The sequence below is a fragment of the Lissotriton vulgaris genome, chromosome 8 (genome assembly GCF_964263255.1).
Source record: "Lissotriton vulgaris chromosome 8, aLisVul1.2, whole genome shotgun sequence".
In the NCBI taxonomy this organism is placed as follows: domain Eukaryota; kingdom Metazoa; phylum Chordata; class Amphibia; order Caudata; family Salamandridae; genus Lissotriton; species Lissotriton vulgaris.
The window spans coordinates 97976171-97992879 of record NC_141696.1 but is presented as its reverse complement, the minus strand read 5'-3'; positions in this window follow the sequence as shown (position 1 = coordinate 97992879).

Sequence of the window (16709 nt, the reverse complement as noted above, 5' to 3'; positions counted from 1 at the left end):
CGTAGCAGGAATTTTATTTTTGTTCCTACTGCTCCGATATGGCAAGTCAAGCCGCAGACAAAACTCAGGCTTCAATGGAAGAAACGTTCCTAGCAATACGATACCGAGACCGTATCACTAAGGTCCTCGGATTGGCCCGGCTAAGAGATCTGAATACAACCTGGTTTCTTTCGTTCAGACTGATCTGGCAAAATTGCATCTTACCTGTGCTTCGATGTCTGCTATGCGTAGAAGAATGCGTGTTGTACGTATGTCTTACACTACCATCAACAGTACCGATGGATGTCGATGCTTTGCTTTGTCCGGTAACAACTCATGCAACGTGTTGTCCCCAGCGGCTACCGATTCTGATGACGGCATTCGTTGAGACTTCACCATTACGAGTAGGTGGCGGTGGAGTACGAGATGAAAGCGGCAGCACACAGGTACAACCCTCTGTGAACATTGCTGATATAAACACCGATGATGGCAATGCATCGCATATATTCACTATTTCTGATTTTTCAGCGTTGGCCCAACTTCCACATACTGTTGTAGACTAATTATTTGCTGGTTTGGCTGAGGTAATGTTCTCTCCTAACAACGAGAATACCAATTGAAATAGCGAGCACACAGCGTTCCCTGAACTCTGAAATCGGCCTTCGATTTTTATAAACAAAACTGCTAAATTCAATTGGAACTATATTTTTTCCTTTTTCCTTCAAAGCAAAATTATTTTTCCCAACTTCCAAAATATTCACTTTTTTTGGCACATGGTACTCTGCTTAAAGTAGAACTATTCTTAAAGAACAGAACTTCTATTTTTAGAGAGTCTAGAGACAATATTATGAATCAACCTCTAGCACACTTACAATCTTGTATAAATATGTGACGAAATGTCTCGACCTTCTCTTCTGTATTAAGAGCCATTTCGTAAATGTGATTTATGTAATTCATACAGCTGTCAGTTACATTTGCATTTTCTGAATGATACCACTGCTTTAATGCGTACAGTATTATACTCATTTTCGTGTAGCTATACCGTTTCAAATGCATTTAATGTATTTTGGGGTGGGATGAAGAAACACATGCATACCTATATGTTTATATATTGCTTAGTATTTAGTAATGATGGACATTATACGTGGAGTGGGTGTTGTGGTTTTATCTAGGACCCTAATTAAATATTTCATAATAGCCAATGCAAACCAAATGCGGCAAGGCTACTTCCTTAGACTCCTAGAAAGCACAACGAGTTCTTACAACATACCAAACCTCCAGCAACCTGGGTTCCCTGTGCTTTTGTTTTGATTTGTCCTAGAATTCCTGCGAGCACTGAAGGAACGACCCGTTCTTAGTGACATCTTTTTATTGACGTCTTATGTCCAACCTTACGTCAAACACGGCACCTTCCAGGTATAAATATACCAGCGTTTGCCTTAAGCAACACACGGTGGTGTGGAGCAGAGCGGCTATCTACTTATCCGAAGCCCAGCTGATGCGAGTGCCGAAGGAAGCCGTCCCTCCCATTTGACGCACTGAGAAAGACGCTGTCTTTTTCTCCTGCCGAGAAAATCCAGCCCCAGTGTTTCCAGTCACCCTTGCGGGTTGCTGGGAGATTGAGTCCTGAGAGCGAGATACAAGACCTCCTCCATTCTAAAACCAAGGTACGGAGCTGATTAGATCTCTAGAGAATTCTTGAGTCAGAATCTTGGCAAAACTAACTTAACTTAAACTGAAACTCATTTACTCCTTCCCACATACTAGGCTTAGGTTAGGTACATCGGGGTAGGCGTATTTAGAAGCACCAGTTGAGTACGTTTAGTCAAACTATTATCATTGTATGTAACTGTATATATTTTATACCTTTTAAGTATCATATGGCTCAGAAACCATATCAATGCTTTTATAGTATTATTTCATAATACTCCTTTTACTGTACGCCCTTTACTTTATAACAAGTATTGCAATTGTGGCAATTCATTTCTCTTGCATGAGAAAGAAGACTGCTCAATAAATAACACCTTTTATTGAAAACGCCCGTCTCTCTATTTCTCTGCACTCTGGTGAAACTAAGTATGCACGATTGACTGAGTGAAATAGCTATCTATTGTTTTCACACGACTCTGGAGATATACTCCTTATTCTGGGGGAGCAAAGTTGTCATGTTTATGCAGTTGTCAGAAGCTGAATCCCTTCTTGTCTAATCAGGGAAGTTCATTCCTCCCTGTTCATTCGAGAAAGTTTCTAGTGACCTCTGAGCTAGCTGGCAAACCTAAATTAAGTCTAACACATTCAATAGAGACCTAGTCGACCTCAGTCCTACGTCTAAACTATCGTTTATGTTATTCCAATGCGCAGAGCCTATTGGGAAAATAGGAACTACACTACAGGGTCATCACTGGCAGGAAGGGAGGGAGTATCTGGTCCCAGACCCAGTAACACTTGACTAGGCTGTGTCCTGCCTCCGCAGAAACAGCTGTATACCCCCTGTAGTTAGTCTAGAGCCAGGGGCAGGAAGGCTGAGCACTTGTGCACTTCAGAGACGTGCCTCTAGAAGCTTCTCCCAACTTCAAAGGCACAACTGGGCATCGATATTGGACTACTGATACCAACTCTTCCATGCACGTCTGGACCTTTGGATACTCTGCCAGGAAGAACTGATGTGCTGCTTAAATGACTGACACTGTATTGGACCACTGCTCTGAAGGACTGCTTCTCACTATGATGATCTACTACCTGCTGCCCTCTTTCCTGGGTGAGAAGGACATGACCTGCATCTCTTGAACCCAGAACTCCAGAGTGCCTCCAAGGGCTAGTTGGCTGGCCCCCTGATCTGAAGCTTCAGGAGCACAACAGGAAGATGTGCTCCTGATCACTTTAGGCCCCTTGGAAGTGGGCCTAAAGTGCTCTGCCAGCTTCTGTGGATCAAGCAGAACTAATGCATCTCCTCTGCTGCTTGGTGCTACCTCGACCAGAACTGACACATCGCCACAAAGACCTACATCGCCTCTGCGCCTCTCCGGAACCCGCTGCTGCATGACGCATCTTCGGCAGAGGCCCTCGCATCTCTCGGCGGCGGCAGCCTTGACGACGAGGCCAGACTTCGCATCACAGCCTCACAGCTCCTTTGAACAATGAATCAACTTGACTGTGAGATGCATCCTCGACGCCAGACTTTGCATTGCAACTCCTCATCAATGGGATCCTCGATAACGATGCAGGACCTCACACAGCAGCCTCACCGCAACTAGGAAACAATGCACCAGAGCTAGGAACCATCAAGCGCAACTGTTACCAACTCGAGAAACAATGGCGCACAACTAGGAACCCCTCTGACAGAGTCATTTATAAAGTTGCCCTCAGCAACTACCACCTATGTATCAAGAAAGCAACCATCACAACACGCATCAACACATCGACCAACCACATAAAGGATCTCTTCAAAATGGTCAAGGAATTCTCCAACTGGATAGCCACAGAGAACACTATCCACCCTCCGAAGGACTCTGCGGCTCCTTTTTCAAATACTGCCACACCAAGATTGCCTCCATCTACAACTATTTGGACTCCCAGACCATGGCTCTCATCCTCAACAACCTCAACCAACCAATGGACACTAGCTGAATTATCACCACCTGGTCTCTGCTCACCACTCATACTACCACGGCCATCATGTCTTCCAGCCGCACCCGGGGCGCCCACCAACCCCTGTCCCACCGACTCTTCAACCTCGGAACCATCCCAATTAGCAATGACTCACCCGCACACCAACACCTCCATCTCTACTGCAGCCTTCCTGGACTATTGGAAACACGCAGAGGTCAGACCCCTCCAAAGGAAATCTTCCGCCAGCCCCAGCGATCTCAAAAATTATCAACCTATTTCCCTACTCCCCTACCTGGCCTAGGTACTCGAGAAAGACATCAATCAACAACTCACCAAACACCTCGAACAAAACAACCTACTTGACGCCCCACAATCAGGATTCTGTGCCAACCATCGCACTGAGACCGCACTGATCGCTGCCACGGATGACATCAGATCTCTCCTCGACCACAGTGAAATGGTGGCCCTGAGCCTCCTCAATCTCTTTGCTGCGTTCAACACCATCTCCCACCAAACCCTCATCGACAGACTGTACAGCATCGGCATCCAGCGAAACGCCTTCAAGTGGATCTCTTCTTTCCTTACAGGTCACATCCGGCTACCTCCCTTCACCTCCGAACCCAAGGACATCTTATGCAGCATATCCCAAGGATCTTTCTTCAGCCCCACCCTGTTCAACACCAGATTGACCCTCCCCACTCAGGTGTTGGCAGATCACATGGACTCAACATAGCCTCCTATGCTGACGACTTTCAACTAAACTCTCTCTCTCTCAGAGGACCCCTTAATGCCAAAACCAACTTCTGCCACGCCATGACCAATGTAGACAACTGGATAAAAGACAACTGCTTCAAACTCAACTCCGACAAGATAAAAGTACTGATCTTTGAGAAGAGCACCCCTGTTTGGGACCATAGCTGGTGGCAGTAGAACTTGGACCAGCACCCACACCTATAGACCATACACGCAACCTAGGCATCATCCTTGACGGCAAACTGACCGTGAAATGACAAGTCAACGCAGTCACCTCCTCCTGCTTCCACACCCTTCACTTGCTCTGCAGAATCTTCATATGGATCCCAGTCAACACCAGAAAATCCATCACCCAGGACCTCGTCACCAGCTGCCTCGACTAAGGCAACACTCTCTACTCAGGCATCTCCTCGCAGCTCCTCAAAAGACTCCAGACCATATAGAATGCAGCTCAACTCATCCTGGACCTCCGCAAACAGACGCACATCATCCCCCACCTCAGAAACTTTCACTAGCTCCCCATCCAGAAGAGATGCCAGTTCAAGATCCTCATGCAAGTCTACAAACCTCTACACCACCCTGAATCAATGATCGACTGAACTTCCATCAACCCTCAAAGCACTTGCACTCCTCCTCTCTTGCCCTTATGCACACCCCTGCATCCATCACACCCGCAGCAGGGGCTGCTCCTTCCTCTACATCGCTGCCAAAAACCTGGATCGACCTGCCATCCACCTCCGAACAGAACCCTCCCTAGTTGACTTCTGAATGAAAGTAAAGACCTGGCTTTTTGACTAAGACCTGGCACCATTAGCGCCCAGAACCTTGGGGGTGACCGAGCTGTGCTATAAAAATGATGATTGATTGATTGCTTTGGCTGCACAACACATTTTAGAAGCAGATCCTAGCAACCCTCTACAAATCAGATTTAAGGTATTTTGTTCAGCGGGCTTACCTGGGTCCCTGTAGCCAGGCCGCAAACCTTCACAGCCATCCTGAACTTGTAACTTTGTCCCAGTTCGGTGCGACCAAATATCCACAGTTGGTGCTTTGTGCTTTTTGATGCTATTTTCACAAAAAATCTCTGGTTCTATTATTTGGAATTTTGTCATTGTGGTCTGGTTTTATTTATTAATAATCACTCTATTATTCTAACTCGGTGTTATGTTTTCCACTTTATTACTGTTTTAAGTGTTGCACAAATACTTCACACATACCCTCTAAGTTAAGCCTGACTGCTCTCTGCCAAGCTACCAGAGGGTCGGACACAGGTTAGTTTAGGGTTGGCTTGTGCCTCACGCTGACAATTATTGTGGTTGCTTGACCAGGGCTCACACCCCAGTCAACTAACAACCCAATTTCTTTCAGCGCCAAAAACCATGGGTTGATGCATGAGAACACTCATGCTCAATCGATGGAACGCCTTCCCAACGCAAAGAAATGCAAGGCAGTGACTGGTGCTGCCTTGCGACACTCCTGATTTCCTAAACCACACAGTTCTACGCAAGGTGACTTTGCATGGCTTAGCAAATCTAACTTAATCCTATACATGATGCAAGGAAACCACAAGGGCTTAGCAAATCTAACTTAAGCCCATGCATGATGCAAGGAAACGACAAGGGCTTAGCAAATCTAACTTAAGCCCATGCATGATGCAAGGAAACCACAAGGGCTTAGTAAATCTGGCTCCAAGTGTGCGGAACGGGGGTTAGGGCGGGCCGGAATAACAGGCGTGGAGGCCGTATGAAGTGCCCTATGATTAGCGAGAACTTTATTGTTCATACAAAAGAAAACTCAGTTCAGAAGGTAAGGCGGTCCGGGTGGAAATCCAGGTGGGGTTGTAGGGACGAGGTTCCGGGAAGATGCCGTCGGGGTGTCCGCTGCTGGGCTGCGGTCGTCTTTCCGTGGTGTAGGTACGGTGAGCCCCTCGGAGGGAAAAGAGAACGAAACAGGGCGATTAGTTCAAGGATAACAAAATGTTGTAACACTGACACCAGCACCTGGGAGTGAGAGGGGTTGAAACGGACGTGAAGGGGGTGGGGTTTGTAGGTAGAGAGGAGGGAAGACGGGTAGCGGGAAGAGAGTGCTTGGGAGGAAAAGGAGTGCGCAATTCTATACAGTGTCGGTGCACGTTTTTACAGTGAGAGTGGTTCGGAGGGCTATTTATACTATGTACACTGCTACAAGGGGAAAATACGGAGAAGGGTAACAAGGTACTCACGTGCCTCGCCGTAACTGTCCTCTGAGTTACGGCCGCTCTCCAGCCACCTCCTGAGGACGCCACCAGTCCTCACACCAAACGTCTTCTTCGTCTGCTTCTTCTTTCCGGTTCTTCACTGCTTTCCGCTGCTGGTTCTCCGCGTTCTACTAACTCCTGCCACGAGTCCACTGTTGGGAACCCCGAGTCGTCCGAGTCGCCAGCTTTTCTACCTTCCAGCCGGTTTCCGGTAGAACGACTTCCGGGGTTAGGGTTGGTCACTTCCGGTCCTTCATTACTGTCCCCGCTTCCGGGGCCACGAAAGGTTGCTTCCGGTCCGCCATGTACCGGGGTTACCGATGGTGCCTGTGGGAAGACAGAGAGAGGAGTAGTTCCGGAGGCATGAGAGTCCATATCGCTCTGTTGTCCCCTCGCGGTAAGGGTCGACCCTTCACATTCCCTTTCCCTAGGAGTGTTTCTTGTAGGGTTTGTGGGTGGCGGATACCGGGAGAGGTAATCCGCATTGCTCTGTTCTAGTCCTTTTCGATGTAATGTTCGGAAGCGAAAGGGTTGGAGGGAAAGGAACCATCGGAGCACCCGATCATTGTGTCCTCTGTTGCGAGCCATCCATTCAAGTGGAGCGTGATCGCTATACAAAAGGAATTCCCGACCCTCAAGGTAGTAACGAAGACTTTCCACCGCCCACTTGATAGCGAGTGCTTCCTTTTCCACAACAGAATAGTTGGTCTTTCTGGGAAAAAGTTTTCTGCTAAGGTACAGAATGGGCTTTTCTGCTCCTTCTGAATCTTTTTGAGACAGAACTGCCCCCAAGCCTTGATCCGACGCGTCGGTTTGTAGAATGAAAGGCTGGGTATAATCAGGACTCATTAATACAGGTTTAGAAGTCAGGGCGTTTTTGAGGAGGTTAAAGGCATGCAGGAGTGTAGGAGACGGTTGTTTGAGGATCTCCTCGGTTTTTGCTGTCTTCTTTAGGAGGTCAGTTAGGGGAGCTGCAACATGTGAAAAATTGGGGATGAACCTCCTGTAATAACCCAACATACCCAGAAAGGCACGGAGATCTTTTTGTGTTTGGGGGAAGGGTATTGCCTGTATTGTCTTTACCTTGCTCTCTTGAGGACGAATGTGTCCCTCACCCAACAAGTAGCCGAGATATTTTACGCTCTGAGCCGCTAAAGTGGTCTTGGACGGGTTTATGGTAAAACCGTATTTGCCCAGGGAGGAGACCACAGACCGCAAATGGGAAAGGTGTTGTTCCCAGGTGTCACTGTATATGACTATGTCATCAAGATAAGCGCCTAAGTACTGTGCATGAGGTCGTAGAACCTGGTTCATGGCCCTCTGAAAGGTTGCAGGAGCCCCATGTAGTCCGAAGGGCATCACTTTAAATTGGAACAAGCCTTCGTGGGTGGAGAAGGCGGTCTTATGTTTGTCTTCGGCTTTCAAAGGGATCTGCCAATAGCCCTTGCACAGATCAAGGGTGCTGATGTACCGGGCCTTGCCTATACGCTCTACCATCTCGTCTACACGAGGTAGGGGATATGAATCAAAGGCTGAGATCTTGTTCACCTCTCTAAAATCAATGCAAAACCTGGTAGAACCATCGGGCTTAGGGACTAAAACAATGGGCGAATTCCAGCTACTGCTGGAGGGTTCTATGATGCCCATTTTTAACATCTGGTTCGTTTCTTCTTTGATGACAGCTCTACGGGCTTCAGGGATGCGGTACGGGTGTTGCCTTACCGTCTTTCCGGGTTCAGTGTGAATGGCATGTTCCACCACAGTGGTATGTCCCGGTAACGAGGAGAATACGGCTTGTAGGGATGACAAAGAGCGGCAGAGATCCTTTCTCTTGCACTCTGGCAGATCCGTATCAAAACATCCCTCAAACAAGAAGGGTTTGCTACCGGATAGAACCGGACGCGGACCCTCCCATTTCTTGAGGAGGTTGATGTGATAAATTTGATTACTTCCCCTGTTGGCATCCGTTTCAATTTCGTATGTGACCGGAGTCACTTGCCTTACAACAGTAAATGGACCCTGCCATTGTCCTAGCAGCTTATGGTCCGAAGATGGGATGAGCAGTAGTACCTGGTCTCCTGGGGCAAAGGACCTCGCTTTGGTTCCTTTATCATATTGGGTTTTCTGGGTAGACTGGGCTGCCACGAGATTCTGCTTCACGATCTCTCTGATTTCTCCTAAGTGAGTCTTGAGATTATCTATGTATTCGGGAAGAGGACGGGTTCGGTCAGGCTCTGCTTCCCAAGCCTCGCGAGCCATGTCCAACAGGGTCCTGGGTGCTCGGCCATACAATAGTTCATATGGTGAGTATCCTGTACTGCTTTGTACCTTGCAGCGGATGGCAAAAAGGGCGAGTGGAAGCATTTCCTCCCAATGTTTACTCTCCAGTCCCAACAGTTTTTTTAGAGTAGTTTTCAGGGTTGCGTTATAGCGTTCTACTAAACCGTCTGTTTGGGGGTGGTAAGCGGAGGTTCTTATTTGCTTGATCCCCAGAGTAGAACAAACTTGACGCATGAGAGAGGAGACAAAGGGAGTACCCTGATCAGTTAATATCTCCCTGGGAAAACCTACTCTAGAAAAGATGGAAATGAGGGCTTTGGCTATGTTCTGTGTCGTGGGTTGACGGAGAGGAACTGCTTCAGGGAAGCGGGTGGCATAGTCCACTAACACTAAGGCATATCTACATCCACTCTTGGACGGTAAGAGAGGACCTATAAGGTCCATTCCTACTCTAGAAAAGGGGATGTCTATGAGAGGGAGAGGCTGGAGGGGAACCCTTGGAGGCCTATATCGACTGTTTTTCTGGCACACCGGGCACTCCCGGCAGTAACGTTTAATCTCTGCGTACACTCCTGGCCAGTAAAACTTCTCTAATATTGCATCACCAGTCTTCTCGTCGCTGAAATGTCCACCCAGTAGGTGACTGTGGGCCAGAAAGAGTACCTTCTCTCGAAATAGTCCAGGAATAACTAACTGGGCATTTGTCTGGGGTCCCCCTTTCCTATATAGGAGTCCGTTCTTTATGAAGAAATAAGGACCTACTTGAAATGGGTCCTCATTGGGAAGAGCACGCCCCCATGCGTCTTGGAGAACCGGGTCTTCTTGCTGAGCGGCTCGAAACTCTCGGTCTGTTTCCCATGGGTGTGTGGCTATCTGTGCAGGGCATGCCAGTGAGAAGTCCCTCTTGTCCTTTTTCTTTTGAGTTTTAGACTTCAAGGGTTTGGGCGAAGTCTCTGAAGCAGGGGAGTCACTTGCAAAAGGTGCTTCAGCCCACCATTTCTTCAGTGAGTCAGTAGTGTCCTGTAGGAGGTGGGGAAGACCGCTATAATCGCTACCCAGAATAGCCTGTTCGGGCAGATTGGGAACCAGTCCGACTGTTAGGGAACTCCCGTAATTGCTGGGGTGTTGGACATATACTCTGGCAGTCAGATAACATTTCGTATCCCCGTGGACACACTTGATGGCCACTGTTCCTGTTACAGGTTCCAAAGAGTGAGGCAAATCTTGTGGACGTAATACGCTATGTCGGCAACCTGTGTCGGCAAGAGCCATCATTTGGTGTCCATCGATCTGTACTGGACAGCGGAAGGGTGGAGGGGTTGACTCGGCAGTGAGACACACATAGTTTTTAGCCACACCTATGTCCATTGGCTCTTCCTTCTGGGGGCAAATGCGTGCTATGTGTCCATATCCCCCACAATGATAACACTGTGGACCGGGTTGTGGCGGTCTAGGCATGACTGGATACGGCATTAAGGGTAGCGTCTCCGGTTTGCGGAGCACTGGAGGAGGTCTTGGTGGCCGCACATGACTGCCATGGGGTGAGCGTGTGGAGTGTTCTTCTTTCCCACGTTGGGACTCTTGTGCTCGGTTATAGGCGCTAGCGATTTCTACCGCACTATCGAGAGTAAGTCGGGCGTGTTGACGCACCCACTTCTGTGTGGCAGGGTGCAGATAGGTTAGGAACTGTTCTAAGTAGATCTTGGCTAAAATCTCCTCTTTGCTGGAGGTTGCCGGTTTTAGCCAGCGGTTGGCCAGGTCTTTTATCCGAAAAGACAACGCTCTGGGGTTCTCTTGGGGACCTTCCTTAGCCTGACGAAGGCGAACCCTGTACGTTTCGTCGTCGATCCCGAGACGTTCCAAAATACAAGTCTTGATATCCTCGTATGGGGTCTGTCCCTGTATGTTCGCCTGTTGGTAAGCCGCTTGTAGTTCCCCTGTTAACAGGGGACCGAGGTAGTGACCCCAACGATCGGCTGGCCATGCTGCGGCCTGAGCCAGGTGCTCAAAGTTTGTGAAGAAAAAAATCGGGATCCTCACCAGCTACATATTTCTGCAGTACTACAGAGGGAAGAGAGGCCATCGGTTTCTGTTGCCCCATGACTGTTGCAAGTTTCTCAAGAGTTTTATCCTGGGCGGTGCCCTGACCCTTTAGGACGTCATACAGTTGTCCCCTGTCATCTTCTGCCGTTTTAAGGAACTGTTCCATTAATTTTCCGAGGTGTTCCTGGCCTTCTGCGAGTTGTTTGACCGCGGCCTCCATGCTTCCGGACAATCCCACTTCTGACACCAACTGTGGAACGGGGGTTAGGGCGGGCCGGAATAACAGGCGTGGAGGCCGTATGAAGTGCGCTATGATTAGCGAGAACTTTATTGTTCATACAAAAGAAAACTCAGTTCAGAAGGTAAGGCGGTCCGGGTGGAAATCCAGGTGGGGTTGTAGGGACGAGGTTCCGGGAAGATGCCGTCGGGGTGTCCGCTGCTGGGCTGCGGTCGTCTTTCCGTGGTGTAGGTACGGTGAGCCCCTCGGAGGGAAAAGAGAACGAAACAGGGCGATTAGTTCAAGGATAACAAAATGTTGTAACACTGACACCAGCACCTGGGAGTGAGAGGGGTTGAAACGGACGTGAAGGGGGTGGGGTTTGTAGGTAGAGAGGAGGGAAGACGGGTAGCGGGAAGAGAGTGCTTGGGAGGAAAAGGAGTGCGCAATTCTATACAGTGTCGGTGCACGTTTTTACAGTGAGAGTGGTTCGGAGGGCTATTTATACTATGTACACTGCTACAAGGGGAAAACACGGAGAAGGGTAACAAGGTACTCACGTGCCCCGCCGTAACTCTCCTCCGAGTTACGGCCGCTCTCCAGCCACCTCCTGAGGACGCCACCAGTCCTCACACCAAACGTCTTCTTCGTCTGCTTCTTCTTTCCGGTTCTTCGGTTCTTCACTGCTTTCCGCTGCTGGTTCTCCGCGTTCTACTAACTCCTGCCACGAGTCCGCTGTTGGGAACCCCGAGTCGTCCGAGTCGCCAGCTTTTCTACCTTCCAGCCGGTTTCCGGTAGAACGACTTCCGGGGTTAGGGTTGGCCACTTCCGGTCCTTCATTACCGTCCCCGCTTCCGGGGTCACGAAAGGTTGCTTCCGGTCCGCCATGTACCGGGGTTACCGATGGTGCCTGTGGGAAGACAGAGAGAGGAGTAGTTCCGGAGGCATGAGAGTCCATATCGCTCTGTTGTCCCCTCGCGGTAAGGGTCGACCCTTCACAAAGTGTCTCACCTACTGTTCACGTACCCACTTGGGCGATGCCTCTGGGTCCCTTTGTTTCCTGATCACAGCTTGGATAGCACCTGGGAGCCCCCATGTCACTGTGCCTGGAGCACAGACATTCACCAAGTCCAAGCGACACAGATGGTGTGGGGATCACCATGTTTCCTTTGGTTGGTACTGAACTGTTCCTTTCACCCCAGTATTAGTCAGACAGCTTCACAGATCCCTCCGGCCCGCTACTGGGTCCTCTGCTGCTCCACAACACTTGTCCAACTTCGGCCACTCCACTGCCGAACCAGTCTTTCCGAGTGTGGTTATCTTGGTGTCTCCGCTAGCTGGTGGGTTCATTGGCAGTATCCACTTCCTGTAAATCACCAGTTCTCTGCTAGCGGCACATTTCCCTCTCAGTGCTGCCAGAGAAGTGGGCCGTTGATAGGAGAACCAAAGGCAACCCACCATATCCAGCTTTCCCGGTATCGCTGATTTAGACGTTTTCCTAGGGTTGGGTGGATGGATGCTACGCTAGCGTTCTGAGCATCCGCTTCTCTCTTCTTTCTTCTGTTCAATTATAGGAACCAAAACGACTCAAAATGTGGTCGATCTGGTGAGGTGGCTGGGGGCAGACTTAGAGTGAACCTCATGCCTAGTGGCAGATTGCCCGCTCCAGGAAACTAATGAAAGGGGGTGGCCTGGAAAGATTCAGACTGGGTTATGAAGGTCCCCTTTCAAAGCCTTTCAAGGACTTTTGCCCTCACAAAGCCCACTTGTTAAGTTCCTTGAGGGGCAGGAACCTGCAGTGCGGAAGACATATACCACTACAGACCGATAGAACTGGCCACCATGAAGCAAGCTTTGTACCGGGCACATGAGCAGGGGTGGACAGACAACGGCTACTCCAAGCCAAAGACCTGCCCATGAGTGATCTTAGAAGAATATGCTGTAAATTTATAATGGGAAACATCCATAATATGTGTTAGAAAATAAAAGAATGAAGGGGTGCAGGGTCCAGACATTTCAAGGTCAGTTCGAGTGAGGCTTTTGCTTGTTGACTTTTGGACAGGGCTTTATGTGGGCCGGGTCTCCAGGGGTCTGAGCACCGGCGTTTTTTTAAAAGGGGCCTCGAAACGGGTCTCTATCGGGCTCTTTTTTGTGCGCTGGCACAGACGGTCCGTTTTTTTCCGGACTGCAGTGACAGCAGCCACGGACCCTTCTGCTGGCGATCCTGCAACTTCTTCTGCATCCGGACCTGCACCGCACCCGCCAAGACCATCACCAGCAGTAACCACCTGAAGTGCATCCTGCTCAACACCCGCTCCGTCCACAGACACGCCGTGGAACTCTGGAACCTCCTCGACACCACATCTCCAGACGTCGCCTTCCTGACAGAAACCTGGATGAACGCCTCCTCAGCGCCCGACATCGCCATCGCCATTCCGGACGGATACAAGATCACCCGGAAGGACCGCGTCAACCAGACTGGAGGAGGCATCGCCATCGTCCACAAGAACACCATCCGCATCACGACCAACTCCGACGACACCCTCACGGCGGCCGAACATCTTCACTTCCAGATCCACACCGACCCCAAGACCACCCTCAGAGGCACCCTCATCTACAGACCCCAGGACCCGCACACAATTCAGCAAAGACATCGCCGACTTCATCAGCCCGCACGCCCTCCCTTCCGCCGACTACATCCTCCTCGGGGACCTCAACTTCCACCTGGAGAACAACAACGACCGCAACACCACCACCCTGCTGGACAACCTTGCCAACCTCGGACTCAAGCAACTGGTCAACACCCTCACCCACTACCCTGGCCACACGCTTGATCCAGTCTTCTCATCCAGCAAGCACATCACCATCAGCCACTCCACAGGACTTCACTGGACCGACCACAGCTGCGTCCACTTCAGCTTCAAAAGAACCATGACCCACCACCACCCGCAACAGGAGCTGGAGCAAGATCACCGCCGAACAGCTCACCACCTCCCTCAGTCAGAACCCACCCGCCAGCACAACGGACCCCATCGAAGCAGCACGCAACCTCACGAAGTGGCTGACCGACTGCGCCGACGACCTCGCGCCATTAAAGAACCCTACCAACAGACCCAGAAGCAAGAAAGCCTCCTGGTTCACCGAAAAACTCAAGGACTCCAAGAAAAACTGCCGCACCCTCGAGAAAGCCTGGCTCCTCGACCAGACCACAGACAACATGACCGACCTCAAACACGCCACCCGCAAGCACCAACAGCTTATCCGCACTACCAAGAAGAAATCACTGAAGGAACGACTGGACAACAATGCCCACGACAGCAAGGAACTCTTCAGCATCGTCAAGGAGTTCTCCAACCCCAGCACCGGCAACAACGACATCACTCCCTCACAAGACCACTGCGACTCTCTCGCCTCGTTCTTCCACCGCAAGATTGCCGACATCCACAACAGCTTTGGCGCACCATCGAAGCACCCAACCACCGAACCAACGACCTCCACCACCACCCTCTGCTCCTGGACCACGGTGACCACCGAAGACACAGCCCGCATGATGAACACCATCCACTCCGGATCTCCTACCGACCCCTGCCCCCACCACGTCTTCAACAAGGCAGACTCCATCATCGCACCCCAACTGCGGGACATCATCAACGCCTCCTTCAACACCGACACCTTCCCAGAGAGCTGGAAGCACACCGATATCAGCGCCCTTCTGAAGAAACCAACAGCGGACCCCACCGACCTCAAGAACTTTCGCCCCATCTCGCTCCTCTTCTTCCCTGCCAAAGTCATCGAGAAGACCGTCAACAGATAGGTTGCCGCCTTCCTCGAGACGAACGGATCCATCGACCCCTCGCAGTCTGGCTTTCGAGCCAACCACAGCACCGAGAGCGCCCTCATCGCAGCCACCGACGACATCAGAACCCTGCTCGACAACGGGGAAACAGCGGCCCTCATCCTCCTGGACATCTCTGCAGCGTTCGACACCGTCTGCCACCGCACCCTAGTTCAACGCCTCAGCAACATCGGTATCCAAGAGAAGGCACTGGAGTGGATCATCTCATTCCTCACCGGAAGAACACAGAGAGTCCGCCTCCCCCCGTTTCGATCCGAGGCCACCGAAGTCATCTGCTGCGTCCCGCAAGGATCATCACTCAGCCCCACCCTCTTCAACATCTACATAAGACCTCTTGCAGCCATCGCACGCCAGCACAACATCAACATCATCTCCTACGCCGACGACACCCAACTGATCCTCTCCCTCACCATAGACCCCGCCACTGCCAGAACGAACCTACACGAAGGGATGAAAGACGTCGCCGAATGGATGAAGAACAGCCGCCTGAAACTGATCTCAGACAAGACGGAAGTCCTCATCCTGGGTCCATCGCCCTCCGCCTGGGACGACTCCTGGTGGCCCTCTGCCCTGGGCACCACCCCCAAGCTAACAGACCACACACGCAACCTGAGCTTCATCCTGGACTCCTCCCTCTCGATGACCAGACAAGTCAACGCCGTCTCCTCATCATGCTTCAAAACCCTACGCATGCTCCGCAAGATCTTCCGATGGATCCCGACCGAAACCAGGAAGAGGGTCACCCAAGCACTCGTCACCAGCCGACTGGATTACGGAAACGCCCTCTACGCCGGAACCACAGCCAAGCTACAGAAAAGACTCCAACGCATCCAGAACGCCTCCGCCCGACTCATCCTGATCATCCCCCGACGCAGCCACATCTCCGGCCACCTGAAGGACCTGCACTGGCTCCCCGTCAGCAAGAGAATCACTTTCAGGCTCCTCACCCACGCACACAAATCTCTCCACGACCTGGGCCCCAAGTACCTCAACGACCGTCTGACCTTCTACACGCCCACCCGCCAGCTACGTTCGACAAGCCTCGCCCTCGCCACCGTACCACTCATCCGAAGAGCCACCGCTGGTGGCAGATCCTTCTCCTACCTGGCGGCCAAGACATGGAACTCCCTCCCCATCCATCTTCGGCTGATCCAGGACCATCTCTCCTTCAGGAGACAACTCAAGACCTGGCTGTTCGAGCAATAGCAGAACGCTTCCCCCAAGCGCCTTGAGACCCTGCCGGGTGAGTAGCGCGCTATACAAGTGTTATGATTGATTGAGCAGTTTGCTGTCACTCCAGTCTGGAAAAAAGAGCCAGGGCGCAAAACAGCCCGATAGAGACCCGTTACGAGAGAGCAGGCACATCGATGTGCGCTGCTCACACTGCTCACTTCTCACTAGCAGAGAAGTTACGGCATGACGTCATGCCAGGTGCGGGTTGTGGGGGAAGGGAAATCCTTTTAAAGAGTCATTTTCTTTCGGGATATCCCTTCTCTTTCTGAAACGCAAGAGCAGCAACATTGTGGTAGGTTCACCTGGGCTTTAATTGGAAGCGTTTTCAATATTAAATGTAACAATCCATAGTTGCAGCTTATTTATCTTATGTAACTAATAACAATTGACAAAGCCAATAGTCCTTGCTTGTTGTAGGTACATGTTACTTGCTGTATCACATACCTGGATGCAATGGCAGAAACAGCAAAATACAAGTCGGGTTGGCACACCATGCTAAACAC